Source organism: Mirounga angustirostris, unplaced genomic scaffold (assembly GCF_029215605.1).
Source record: "Mirounga angustirostris isolate CCGP_5_RB_7025 unplaced genomic scaffold, mMirAng1.0.hap1 SCAF_9, whole genome shotgun sequence".
NCBI lineage: Eukaryota > Metazoa > Chordata > Mammalia > Carnivora > Phocidae > Mirounga > Mirounga angustirostris.
In genome coordinates this window covers 9,729,274-9,743,979 of record NW_026991717.1, presented here as the reverse complement: position 1 = coordinate 9,743,979, position 14,706 = coordinate 9,729,274, and the positions used below count along the sequence as shown (strand labels likewise).

Sequence of the window (14,706 nt, the reverse complement as noted above, 5' to 3'; positions counted from 1 at the left end):
AACCAAATAGATATTTGCTCTGCATAAGGTCCAGTTCAAGCCTTCTCTTCTTGTGGGTGGGAGATGGGGTAACTGGGTGATGGGCAGAAGGAGGGCACGTGATGTGATGAGCACTGGGTGTTATATGCAACTGATGAATCACTGAACTCTACCTCTGAAACTACTGATGTACTACTATATGTTGGGTAATTGTATTTTAAAAAAAAAGCCTTCTTTTCTTTAGGTAGCTTTTTCTAATCTGGTCCACACTGACCTTCCAATGACCTCACGGAATTGTTACATGATTTATATTTGGCTTTTTACCTAATCCTGCCTCCTTTCTCCTGGCCAGCCCAAGGGGAATGAACTCCCTCAGCTGTGGACCCTGCTTCCGTTTCTTCTGTTTTCTCCAGGGCAACCACACAAAATGCTTGCCAACAACATTTTTGGAACAATACAACATTAACATTGATTAGATGTTATGGAATTTGTCCTAGAGCTAATCAGAACTTGGTGAAATCGCCCTTCGCAGGCGATACCCTTGTGCTGGCCACGATGCGGACACTTTGGGGACACCCAGGGACTCCTGAGGTCTGGGATTTGGTGACCACTCAGATCCGCTGCCTGTACGGCTCAGGCGCCCAGGGCTCTCTCGCTCCCAGCCAGGTGATGTCTGCTTCCTTCCGACGCATGGTGAGTTTGGGAATGGCCGTCTGGGCGCTCAGGAGTGGAGATGTTGAGCTCGGAGAGGCCCGGAGGGGGAAGGGACTTCGGAGTGAAGTCTGTGTGTTTGTTTACTGTCCATCACTCCCCATGGCCGTGGGAGGGGATGACGGTGGGTGCTTTCCTCCACTATCCCCAGCCTTCCGATAATAGTGGTACACAGGCTGGGGGCATCTTTCCCCATAAGCTTTTGTCTTTGGAGCATTACCTCAAGAACACACGTCAGGGGAGAAAGTTCCATTTATTATCCTTGCCATGATAAAAATTCTGCCATTTGTACGGGGAGGGTCTCTTCTGAGACTGATGCAGGAAGACAGCACCCTCTTGCCCCTCCTGGAGCGTGGGGGGAGCAGGGAAGAAGACAGCACCCTCTTGCCCCTCCTGGAGCGTGGGGGAGCAGGGAAGAAGACAGCACCCTCTTGCCCCTCCTGGAGCGTGGGGGAGCAGGGAAGAAGACAGCACCCTCTTGCCCCTCCTGGAGCGTGGGGGGAGCAGGGAAGAAGACAGCACCCTCTTGCCCCTCCTGGAGCATGGGGGGAGCAGGGAAGAAGACAGCACCCTCTTACCCCTACTGGAGCATGGGGGGAGCAGGAAGAGGCCACGGCAGGAGCAACCACAGAGCTCCTTTGTCATGGACTCTACCAGCCATCGCTTCCATCCCGAAGTGAGGTTGGCAAGGTGAGTGGTCAGGTGTCGGGGCTGCAGGTGAGGGGAGGCTCTGCACCTGCATTCTGCAGCCCTGGTCTGTGCCCCGTGTTCACTCTGTATCCGATAAGCCTCCCATTAGCCACCTGCTTAAGGATCAAAATCTCACTGTGGACTTCCTCCATGTGGTGTGTATTTGGGTGTCTGGGCAGAAGTTGACCCCAAGCTTGTCCAAGCAGAAGGTTGCCTCCCTCTCTGATCTTGTTCTCTGACAGCTTGGTTGTGTCCCTCTCCCCCACCCCCCCAGGAGGCCAGGGTGTGCCATCTGATTGTTGGCATCTCATTCCTGCTCATGAGATGGGCTCTGTCTGCAGGGTCCATCCATCACCCCCTGTTGCTGCGTTGAACCTGGAGTTCTCCAAATGCCTGCCATGCGGCTGTCACCAAAGTATTTTCAACCCTGCTCAGTGTGTACCCAAAATCCAGGGAGGGAATCTACACAGAAACATTTGGAGGAACCGAATGCAAGTGGAATTATTAACATTTGAGGTGGGGGTGGCAATATCTTGGCTCGGGATCTGAGCTTCACAGAACCCCGGGACACGAATGGATCATTTGGTCTCTTAGAGACCCCTCCAGTTTTGTGATGTTCTAAGTTGGATTCAGAATGAGAATGGGAAGGGGCAGGCCAAGCGAGTAGAAATTTGCTCCTGTTTATTATAAGGAAATTCAGAGTTACGGGAGTAAAAGGAGTGTTCTCGGATCACAGTGGCCTGGCTCCCTCAGGCATGCCTGGGAAGGGGGATGATGAAGCCGGAAGGCTGTATAGGGCCAGGGGTTATAGGCGCAGAGGGTGGCCTGTGGGTGGGCAGACCAGAGCAGACTAACAGAGGCGGGCTCTAAGGCCCTGACACTAATTCTAGACCTGTCCTCTGGCAGGTCTGAGACCACCTACCTACATATGTACTGTTAGGGCTTGGCTCGGAAGGCTGAATTTTCCAGGGACCTTATTAGCGGTGGCTCCTGGTCACTGTATTCGCTCAAGGCTGTGGGACAGGTGCCATTCATCTTCATACAACGTTCTATTCATACTTTACAACCCTTCAGTTCTCCTAGGTGCCACTTCCAAGGTTTTAATGATCCCATTAGATAAGACAGTCGTTTCTTTCTCCCTTCACTTTTATCTGGATCACTGGGTTTCCTTGTCCATGGAGAATGGTCATGGTGTGAATCTTTGTGCCTGTTGCTGGAAGGCACTGCTTGGTGAGGGATGTGAGGGGTGGATTTTGTTCCTTCGATCTTTTGCAGGAGCTATGTTAGTGTTCCAGAGCAAAGGAAATCCTGGAGAAGTGCTCTCAAGAGGAGCTTAGGAAAAGACACCCGCGAGGATTCTGACATGTCCTGCTGAGCAAGGCGGTCTCCTCACTGAGTTACAGAGCTGCGGTGAGCCACTGTCCCTGGAGGATGAGCTAAAGAAGACAGCTGGGAAATATTGTTTAGCCACCTCTGGGGTTAGTGGGGGCTAAGGTCATCTATGCATCACTCCAGGTGCCTCGAGGATATCTTGTCACTGTGTCCACACCTCACTATGTTTTTAGAGGTTCGAGAGTGAATGGGCTCTAGCACCCAGTTGAACATGAAAGCCCAGGAGAGGATTTCTGTCAGGATATACTTTTGCTCCAAGAAGAGTAGCAAGTCTTGAACCCAGGTCACAGGTGTCTTGAGGTGTCAGTTTCTGCCTCTCAAGTTATTAAACATTTTCCACCACTTGTCTTGTACATTTCTTTGCATAATCCCTATAATATAGGGGCAGGTATAATTTTGTATATTCTCTATAAAATGTGTGAAGATACAATTAGCCTTACTTCCTATATGGGGAGACAGACTCAGAGCAGAAAAGTTACTCTTTCAAGTCACACGTTTCATCGCTGGTGGAGTGTGGGGCATGAGTTCCTATCTCCTGATTCCCAGGTACATGCTGTTTTTGTTAGACTCAAAGTATTAAAGAACCCAGACTCTTTGGAAGTAATGAGGGATTCCAGAAATAGCCTTAGCAGTGCTTAACAATTTGAAAGACCAAAGGAACTGAGGCCAAAGAAGATTGAGATAGGTGAGCTATTTCATTGTATAAATTTCCATTAACTTGGTTAATAATAATTGATGCCCCATTTGTACATTTCTATATATTAATTAAAAACACTTGAGATTTGATACAGGGTCAAAAATGACAGATTGAATTGTCTCTCAAATTGTGCTAATCCCCAAATGGGAATCCCATTGTGACCATGATTTTGTAGAATTGATTAGATGAAGAGAAATGTACTCAAGTGTCAAAGGCTACATTAGGAATGGTTGCTAATGAGCTAGACCTCTCAGAGCTGCCTGGCTGGGTGCATAGTAGGTGCTCAATGAGTGCTGATGGTTGGCTGGATTGATCAAGTTTTCGGTTAGCCTTCCATCCCACAGAGCATGGTGCTTTCATGTGTCAGCTAAAATGATATTCCAAACATATACCAGCCTATAAACTTTAAGACGTGTTTGGAAAATTTTCAAACCTACAAAAGGAAATGAGAATAGTATAATAAACTCTAAGGTACTGTTTTCCAGATTCAGTGCTTATCGATATTCTATTTTTGTTTATTGATTCCCTTTACACACACACACACACACACACACGCATGCACACGGAGGTTGGGGGGAGACAGAGAAAGAGAGAGAGAGAGAGAGTTTCTTTTTGGCTGGGATACTCTAGAAGAAATTCCAAACACCGTATCATTCACCAGTGAATACACCTGTATGTATCTCCAAGAGACAACAATTTAAAAAAATATATAACCATAATATCATCATCACAACAAAGTCACATTCATTCCTTCATATCATAGAATACCTCTTTCATGTTTAATGTTCCATGATTGTCTCAAAATGTTGTTCTTTTTGTTACATTCTTCAAATTAGATTTCACACGACATGCACACTGCATTGAGTCGATCCAGCTTTTTTGGTATTTCCTTCCATCTATGATAGTGTCCCCTCCCCTCTAATGAAAAAAGTTAGGTCAAGAGACTTAACCAGATTCAGGTGCTTTCTTTTTCATTTTTGAAAAATACTTCATAGATAAAATCGTGCACTTTCTTTAACCTACAACATTTGGAAAGAATTCTATGTTTCTTGGGTATGCATTTATTCCAGGTCCTGATCCTTGGACAAAACCGATCATGTGAGCAATGTTTGGGGTAAATGACATGGAGCCATGGTCCTTCACCACGCATCAGAAGTTGGACTCCTACAAATCACAGCCACCCAAGACACTGCCACTGGGTAATGATATAGGTTTCCGGATGCCGGACATAACTGTCACAAACTCCCTCAGGAAGGATTTTAGGGCAGAGCAAACCTCCAATTCAGGACCTATTCTCTCTTGCTTTACACAACTCTAAGAAGCTTCATTTTATTTTGGCAACTCACAGGAAGTAGGAAATAAAATTAGGAGGAACAGGTGGTCTGGAAACACAGTAAGAGATGGACGACAATTGGCATGAAGGAGGGCACGTGATATGATGAGCACTGGGTGTTATACACAACTGATGAGTCATTGAATACTGCATCTGAAACTAATGATATACTCTAGGTTGGCTAATTGAATTTACATTAAAAAAAGAGAGAGATGGATGACAACCATGTGATCCAGAAGAAAACAGAAGAAACGTGAAAAGCAAAAACAAGAACAAGAGAAGGGACAGAGTCCAGTATAAACTGATAGAGAGCCCAAGAAACTTCCTCTTCCTCTTAGAGATACATCATGCTAGCCTATTTACTTGCACTATCTAATTTATTATCACATCAACCTCAGGACAGAGGTACTGTTATATCCTTTTTTTAAAAAAGATTTATTTATTTATTTTAGAGAGAGAGAGCGCGTGTGCGCACACATGAGCGGAGGAGGGGCAGAGGGACAGAGAGACAGAAAGAATCCTAAAGTCAACTCCCCATTGGGCTCAGACCCCCAACGCAGGGCTTGATCCCGGGACCCTGAGATCATGACCTGAGTCAAAACCAAGAGTCAGACACTCAACTGACTGAGCCACCCAGGTGTGCTGGTACTATTATATTCTGTATTTTACAGATAAAAAGCAACATTAAGAAATGTTGCTAACATCACCCAGTTGGGAAGGTAATCCCCAGGAACATTGTCCCATTGTCCCAAGATCTAGTACTGGCTGTGTGCCTAGGTGTGCATGTGACCCAGGGAGAGGGATAAGCAAGACCCTGCACCTCTTGGTTAAATAGCCAAGAAAGCACACAGTGCATTTTGGAAATTTACCAACTTCCACACAAGATGGGAAAAATAAAAAGTTTGTAATCACATTAAACAGCTTCAAGTTTCTAGAAAATTTATATGCATTGAAGTACAGGTATAAATGTTTGGAACTCCAAGAAATTTTACAAACCAGAAACACAGAGATGTTACAGCAGTAGTTAAATTAATGGATTGATTTATCTTGAAGCATTATGTGGTAACTTTGCGATGATATTGTTGTTGCCTATTCTCTCCACTCAGCCTGGATTTTTTTTTCTGTAGTTTTCTAGAATATTCAGTGAGGCAGTGGACTGCCAGAGCCAGCAAGCTCTACTCAAGAATCTAATTCTCTGTCCTTTTTCCCCCATAACTGAAGATTGGATCAGCTAGGGCTGGGTTTCCCCATCACATCCTATTGATGACAGTGACTAGTAAAGAAATGATGTGTGCATTTGTCTCTTCCTGCAAAAAAAGAACCTGATGGGACCCCTTAAAGTGGATAAATTCTCCATGATGAATGTCTCCCCTAATTCTTTCTGAGGCTTAGGGATTTGGGGAAGGTAAATGCTTCATCATCAGAAATGACACTTTGGAAGTCACCCGAGGAGCATGTTACCTGTCTGAGACTCTGTCTTCTAAGCCCATCTGAGAGTCAGAAAATAGAGAATCCAAGTTAGGAGTCACCGTCAGGCACATCCAGTACAATCTGGGGCAATTTATGGAGGGACAAATAACCCTGCACAATTCATCAAGTCCTTAGGCCTTTGGTAAATAACTTTTTTTTTGAGAGAGAGAGAGGGGGAGAGAGAGCGAGCAGGTGGGCAGGGACAGAGTGAAAGAGAGAATCTTAAGTAGGCTCCACGATCCCTGAGATCACGACCTGAGCCAAAACCAAGAGTCAGATGCTTAACCGAGCCACCCAGGTGCCCCAGTAAATAACTTTTGGTGCTCATAGTCCTCACTCTGAATGACAAGCGATGTTCAATATGGAAACGGTTAAGATAAAGAAAAACTTTTGCTACTCAAAGAACTTACCTTCAGCTCTCCAGAAAACTTAGCTATCCAGCAAAGATTCGTATCCTGATCATTCCAATGAACCACAGTTTTATTCTATTGTGCTTTTGGAAGAAAGCATCTTTTGTTGTGCTGGTGGAGAGAATCTGGACCACATGAACTAGTCTCACCTGGCATGACGTTTCTTCTGTGCCTTCAACAATTTCACAGCATATTGATTCTTCATTTCAGCCTCAGACACATCAGTTAATTAGCTAATCTGGGTTTTGATTCACATGTATTAAACACCATCTTCTTTGAGCATCCAGAAACCTCCCTTATGTGAAATAAATGGCATTATGTCCAAAAGAATGGTGTGAGATTGTCTTTTACTTTGGAAGAAAAGGAGGTAATTAGTTTGATATATATTTTTTCATTGGTGAATGTTAATGCCATATTCACTGCTGAATGAAAGGTGAATGGCTGTGCCCAGTCACTGATCCTGGTTTTTGTGGCTCTGACATTATATGAAAGGAGTTTGGGGAAATGAAATGGAATAGAAGGGCCTCTGTTGAATATGTGGATAAGTAGCATTCTTAATACTTCAACAAAACCTAAAAGACTTTGCAATTCATATAGCTTTTCTGAAAGGCTGCCAAGAGGGATATTTTCAATAGATTGGTGGAATGAGGAATTAAATGTAGATTATTCTGGAAAAGATTGGAATTTAATATAACATTTGAACAGGTTAAATTTATATCAATAAAATACCAGGAAGAGAATGGGACTGTTTAATTTCCAGGACACAGAAGACACATAATGTTTCTAGAAAGGATGAACACAGTGGAGGTTGCTGCTTAAGCCTTCTGTGTTCATTTTCAAAAGCAGCCTGGGAAATTTCTGCCATTCTTTGGGATTCAAGGCACTGGCAATGCCATGGTCAGATGTGATGGATTACGCAGCCAATTTGCTTGAAGTTTGTGGTTCATTAATCCAGCTCTTTGAAATTCAAAGAACTGAAGTGATGTCATTTGGAATGTACATCACAGAAAATTAATGGGGTTCTTTGGTCAGAAGTGAGAATGCAGACAATGTGATGGGGGGGAGGTGGGGGAAGGGACTGGTGAGGAGTGGGAAACCTGGTTTCCAAAGGGAAAGCCCGCCTAGCCATTCAGTGCCCCTCCCAGCCCCACCATGTAGGCTCTGAGGGGACCCCTCTTTGTGGGGTTACCCCAGAATTCAGCAGCAGTAGAAGCAGTTAAAAGTCTTAGTCTATCTAATTCAAATCAGCAGATCTGACTTGTCCACCACCCCCACCCCCAACCCGTCTCCAATCCCCCAGGGTCGCCATTCCTTCTGGGTCTTGCTGGCAGGGCTGGCCTGGGCTGGGCTGAGACTGGTGGGAGCCCTGCCCATCAGGGTGGCATGTTGACACTGGATGCTTCCCCGATGGACCGGGCTTCGAGGCCTGAGACTGAATCACTGCCGAAGAGGCGGGCTGGGAAAGTGGGCTAAGAGGAGGTCTCTGGAAAGATCCAGTGAAATAAGTAAATGGGAAAGGAATGGCCATTTAAGGAGCTTGCACTCTGCCAAGCTGGGTGGTAGGTGCTGTCACAGTTCATTGGATCATTATAGTCGCTCTCTGTACTGTCAACAGAAATACAACCCTGGTGCAAAGTGGTTGCTTGACAAATGTTTTTTTGAATAAAAGCAAAAAAATAGGGGCACCTGGGTGGCTCAGTCGTTAAGCGTCTGCCTTCGGCTCAGGTCATGATCCCAGGGTCCTGGAATCGAGCCCCGCGTCAGGCTCCCTGCTCTGCGGGAAGCCTGCTTCTCCCTCTCCTACTCCCCCTGCTTGTGTTCCCTCTCTCGCTGTGACTCTGTCATATAAATAAATAAAATCTTAAAAAAAAAAACCACCAAAAGACAACCCCCCCCAACAAACCCTAAAACCCACAACCCCAAAAACAAAAACAAAAAACCCCAAACCTAAACTCAAACCAAAAACACCCCCAAAACTGTTCAGCTGGATAATATTACTATCCTTCCTTTTCAAAGGAGGATACAGATTCAGAGACTTACTTGGATAGCAAGAGAGTTCTGTTCTTTGTACTTCATAAACTGCAAAAATGCTCTTCAAATGTTAGCTTTCATTACTGTGTAATGGAATAAGCCCTTTTCCTTAAAGCCTTCGCTTCTGGAAGTGCCTGGAACATTGTAGCAATTCAATACCTATTTGTTGATTGAATGACTCGTTGACCATTGGGCAAGAGGGGCTGATGGTACCTTAATGGGACTCTTAGCTCACAGGAAGGGAGATGAAGATTTACACACATAGACACAATCCACTGTGCAGGGTGAGTTTCCAAAACTGTGTAAGAAAGTTGAAGTTAGTTATTTGTTAAAAGAGGCAACATGAAATTTTTCAGAATTATTTTCCCCTTGGAAATCTTAACTTTGGCTTAGACCCCTTGAAAATTCCATTAGGACTCAAAATGTACTAGTATTTTTATTGGGTAACAATATAATCTGAAAAAGTGAAAAATTTTCTGTTTGACAGTGCAGATGGTGGTTCTATTTCATATTAATATCCAAATCTAATGTGGATAGTAGTTTTTGTTGCTACATGTTTAACGTTTGAGTGCGATTTGAACTTGACAGCATGTTTTATTGCTTCCTCGACCAGTAACTACTCTTTCACTTTAAATACATTTACGATATTACACATATATTTCAAGACATAATAAAAGTAAATTTATTAAAAAAAAAAATCCCAAACAGCTTTATGCATTCTTATTTCTAGCCTTTACTTCCACTTAGAGTCTGAGAGTCTTCTAAGTAACCACTAAATGTTGGTCAATGAATTGCAGCTTTTAGAATCCAGGGAGACTGAGATTTAAAAGAGAATCTCAGGACTCTGGGATGTTCATTCTCTCCTGGTGCCATCTTTCTCCAGGTGGAGAAAACCCAAGATTTTCTCAGTCCATGTTGGTCTTCCATTTACTGACTGGAGCTGGGATAAGGTAGAATTTACCTGTAGGTAAAAAGTCTCTGTATGTTTTTCACATGTTAAAGCCAACCAGCAAACCAACCAACCCTTTATCATGGAAAATTTTGCTCAATATCAAATGTAGAGAGAATAGATTTATGGACCTCCCCCTTCACCCCAGATTTGACAATTATCATCATTTTGCTCATCTCATTTTACCTCTTTCTCCCATTTATTTATTTTGCATTATTTTAAGACAAATCTGATATCATTTCACCTGTAAATAGTTCAGTATAAATCTCCCTTAAGGACTTTTTAAAAACCACCTTGCAATTATCACACCCAAAACAATTAATAGCGGTTCCCATCTACTGTGCTGTTCATATTAAAATGTCCCCGATTGTTTTAAAGGTGTCCTTTGTTTTGTGGTTGGTTTGTTGGAATTGGGATCCAATTACTGAATGTTTTTCCTAAAGCATAGCTACCTCCCTGGGGCTCCCTCAGGTGTCTTTAGAACTAAGGTATTAAGGCAAACTTGGCCTCCATTTGTTAGTCAGGGCCGAGGGGAGGGAGAGGTAGCAAGGGAGGATTAACCTGGCCTCTTAGGCTGGATTGGGTAGGAGGACACCCACATGGACCAGCTACAATTCTAAAGGGGCAGAGAAGTCTCATTCCTAATTCTAGAAGTGGTCCATTCCAGGTCATTTTATCCTGTGGCCACAAAGACAGCAGTGGAATTCTTTGGAGCCTGGTGGGAAATATCAGTCATTCCAGGAGATTCGGTTTAAGAAGGCAGCAAAACATCAGGTCTTGTGGGTTGGGGAGGGTGATCCCAGCACCCCAGCCCATTAGTATTTGTAGGGAGTAGGATAGAAGGCAGAGAATGAAGCAGAAGGAACTGGAACAGAGACAGTGGATTTATTACACATGTTGGAGAGAAGAAAGAGTGAATATGATTGGTTCTATAGCTCTTCTAGGGTCCTAGGTATCAAGTCTGTTTGGAAAACAAGATTATTTGGCTCATATGGTAGGAGACCAACAGTGGGATCTGGCCATCAGATCCCAGTTCTGGGAATATAACTTCCTTTCAAGTCCCATTGGGTGGGAGAAGTAGGAAGTAGGTAATCCACGCATTCCCCTGAGATTGGCTTGGGACCACATGCAAGCCTGAAGGGATTGGCGTTCTGATTGACCAGCATAGGCAGAGGAGAGCACTCAGGTGGGGTTGACGTAAGGTGTTATTTGGTACAGAAATATGTATCTCAAACAGTATATTCCTAATATGAAAGACTTAGATCTTGTCTCCTCAGATTCATCGACATTCTTTGCCCATATTTCTGACCGTATAAATAATATCACTGAGTATTCAAAGAGTGAAAACCACATTTGGGTAGTATTTCATAGATTGTGACACATTTGAAAAAACAAACATTCTTCCATTATTTCTTTCATCTTCACAAAAGCTTTGTCCTTTCAAAATTGGCCGATGTTTACTGAGCTCTCACTATATGCCATAATCTGTGCCGGGTGTTTTTTTTTAAGATTTTATTATTTTTTTCATTATATGTATTTTTATTTTTAAATTTACATTCAGTACAATTCACTTTTTTTGGGGGGGGGTATACAGTACTAAGAGCCTTGACAAATGCTTAGGGTTATGTAATCGCCAACATAATCAAGATAGGGTTCTACCAGACAAACAAGCTTCTTCATGCGGCCACTTTGGAGTCACAACCCCCTTCCTTCCCTTAGGCCCTGATGAGCACTGATTTGTTCTATGTCCCTATGGTCTTTTCTTTTCCAGAATGTCAAATAAATGGAATTAAGATTTTATTTTTAAGTCATCTCTACACCCAACGTGGGGCTCGAACCCACAACCCTGAGATCAAGAGTCCTAGGCTCCACGGACTGAGCCAGCCAGGCATCCTTGTGCTGGGTGCTTTTATATCTTGTGTGGTCCTCTTCACCTATCCCTTCCTTAAGAGATTTTTTCTCTAAAATCCCTTACTTGTTGCATTGAATGGGGTTCACCTAAAGAATCAGAATAAGTATATAATTTATTTTCCACTGGGAATTGGCTTCTGCAGTTATGGGCATAGGCTGAACAGCCTCCACGTGCTATTTAGTCTAATGCTAGAGCTTGAAGCTCCCAGGCAGGTGGTCAGAAAGGAAAGATCACAAGCTGGCTGGACCCCATGTGCCTAAGCTGGAATCCCATAAAGACTAACCGAACCCCGTGTCTGTCCTTGTTGCCACTAACCTTGGGGATGAGGGTATCCTACAGGAGCCAGAGTGCTCTTCACATAGAGCCGAATACACACACACCTGGCAGTCAGAGAAATGGAAGAAAAATTCAGGGGGAGAAGAGAGCAATTTAAGGCCAGCCACTGCTTCAGGTCCAAGGGGCGAGTCAGCAGATCAGCAACAAGGTAAGTGCTACAAAAGAGCTACAAAATACAAGTGGTACAAAAATCCCACCTCCGGAGAGATGCTCTCTTGGAGTCCATGCTGACAAGAAACACGCAGGTGAAGGGAATTCTGGGAAATGTAGTTCAGCCTAGCCCAGCGGGTGCAGAGCGGTCACACCCGTTCTGCGAAGTGGTTGGGGGTGTGAGGGCAGGGAGTGCGGTTTGACCTGCAGTAGGGAGGGCTGGTCTGCAGCATGCAGAGAGAAGATAAGGTAAACAGACAGACCTTAGTGACCACACTAAACCTTCTACTACTGCATTAGGAGCTTCATTTCTGTAGGGCTCACTTTCCTGATATATTCTGCAAATTTGGAATGAAATGAGGTAGCATGTCCTCAACTTGAATAATTAGCAGGGATACCTGGAGTAGTGGCCTACTTATGCCGACCGGTCATTTATTCATTCAGCTGTGTAGTGGTGTGACTCTGTTGTTCCGCTTCTCAGGGGACCATCCAGCATTACATGGAGGAATAGCTGAAGCCTTTGGCATCCCAGTTGTAAGTGGCTAATTGTCGCATACCCCTTCTCCCAGCAGGCCTGTACCTGGCAGACTGTTTGCTCCACCCAGGTGGGCACCTTGCCTGTCGGGGCATGCCGAAAATGTCTTCCCTAGTCGATGTAATCTCAGGTAAAACACCACGGGGCCAGCTTAACTCTTATCTATTTAGAATCCAACCCCAACAACTTGGACCTCAGGCGATGTGCTCTTGGGGAATCTATCACTATGCACCCTGCAGCGGGAGGGGAAGGAACTCTGTCTTGGCTGGTCTGAAAGTGTGTGGGATTAACAGTTACTGACAGTCCCTCATCTGTGCGAGTGGGGACAGGCGACATGGAGCCACCTTTGAAATTAAGAACAGAGACTAAATGTCCTGGTGGGCGACCAATCCTGAGGACAGCAGAACCTATTACTTGGTCCAGGAAGCAAATCCACTCTGCTGCACCTTTGGGCCAATGGCAGCTCTGAGCACCTGGAACAAGATTATAGACCCTGACCCATGCCTGTGCGTGGGGCTCCGACAGTGTGTTCCCTGGGAATTTCTTGCCCTTAATAAGCTCAGTTCTTTGATCTTTGCTTAATGGAAAAGAAAGCTTCGTGTGTTCACTGGAGACGCGGCAATCCCAGGCTAAGAAGTGGAGCTCAGGCAGGCAGACCCCAAAGACAGTGTCGAACCTACTCAGGGCTTCTACTTGGTATATTCCCTTCTGCCATCAGGCTTTCTCCTCCAGCCAAGGCAGGTGACGATTTTCTAGGCTTTTCCCATAAATCAATCTGGATAATTTTATCTCCTATCTCTCTGTCTCTGTCACAGAGGAAGGCAGGGGTGACTTTTAGAAGTTCAGATTTGTGGTTCAGCCCTTGACAAATAGGCTGATCTTGGTGCCCAGGAGGGGGAAGCTCCAGGCACCTATGTGGCTCTGGGGAGGACAAAGGTTTTATCTTAAAAAAAAAAAAAAGAATTTCCTTTTCTGAGAGGATCTTGTAAGTTATTCTATGCATTATCTCTGAACTAATCAGCTATGACCCTGGGTCCCTAGAATTGCATTGAGAACCAGTGGGGACATCTGAGACAATGAGTTCAATTTGGATCATTTGGGTAGTGGAGCAATTCCAGTTCACTGCAATCAGCTTCTGTGAAGTCAAAGAAGCTTGAGGATCTCCTGAACTTTTAGACCCTTTACTGCTTGTGAGCAATCCCACCTCCCCACCATTCAAAGATATCCCAACCCATCAAGATCTTATAAGTCAGATCTCTCTAAAAAAGTGTGTGTGTGTGTGTGTGTGTGTGTTTGTGGTAAATTGATCTTTCCCTTTCCCTGGTGAGCAGGGTGTGTGGCATGGTGATTTTAAGACCCATAGAAGCATGCTCAAAAAGGAACACAATGGAATGTGCTCAGAGAAAAGCATCTGGGTGCATTTGCCTTTTCATCCTGCCAGTCCTGGAAATTCTGATATGGAATATGCTTTCAAAATGTGTTTTGTAAGTCCACTCCAGCAGAGGGCTTTGGCAGAAGAACCCTGACTCTAAATCAGGAATGCATTCCCCTCTTGCTCCTTAATATAGACAGTGTGTCATTCACTTTATCTTACTCTGTGGTCTAGACTTGATCTGCTCTTTCTGAAGTCTGTCCTATGCATTTTTTCTGTTTCTGGATTTGCTACTCCCATCCCCACCCTGATGATTCTGAGTCCTGCAATTTTTCTTTGAGGCCAAGATAGAACAGTGGCTCTTATTTTTGGGAAACCAATTCCCTCCCTCCCTTCCTTCCTTCCTCCCTCCCTCCTTCCCTTCCCTTCCCTTCCCTTTCCTTCCTTCCTTCCTTCCTTCCTTCCTTCCTTCCTTCCTTCCTTCCTTCCTTCCTTCCTTCCTTCCTTCCTTCCTTCCTTCCTTCCCTCCATAAACCTCTTCTGAATGCTAAGAACTGTGCCAACCATGGGGATTCAAAGTCAAATATGACATGGTCTGTACTTTGAGGAGCTCATAATGTTCTAGGGTTGATAGTCATTTATATTCAGTTTAACAGCTTGTTATATGCATCCAGTCATGTGATTCTCTACCTGCATCAGTAACAAAATTGCTAAATCCCCAGGAGCAGAGGCTACAGTT

The 14,706-nt window shown here is 44.4% G+C and overlaps 1 long non-coding RNA gene across 1 annotated transcript; it reads left to right on the top strand.

Moving 5' to 3' along the window:
* Positions 1–506: 506 nt before the first annotated feature.
* LOC123862265 (uncharacterized) lies at positions 507–6,972 on the top strand. Its single transcript, XR_006795181.3, has 3 exons — positions 507–672; positions 2,656–2,790; positions 4,540–6,972. It is a non-coding gene; the product is annotated as an uncharacterized LOC123862265 (long non-coding RNA).
* The last annotated feature ends 7,734 nt before the right edge of the window (positions 6,973–14,706 follow it).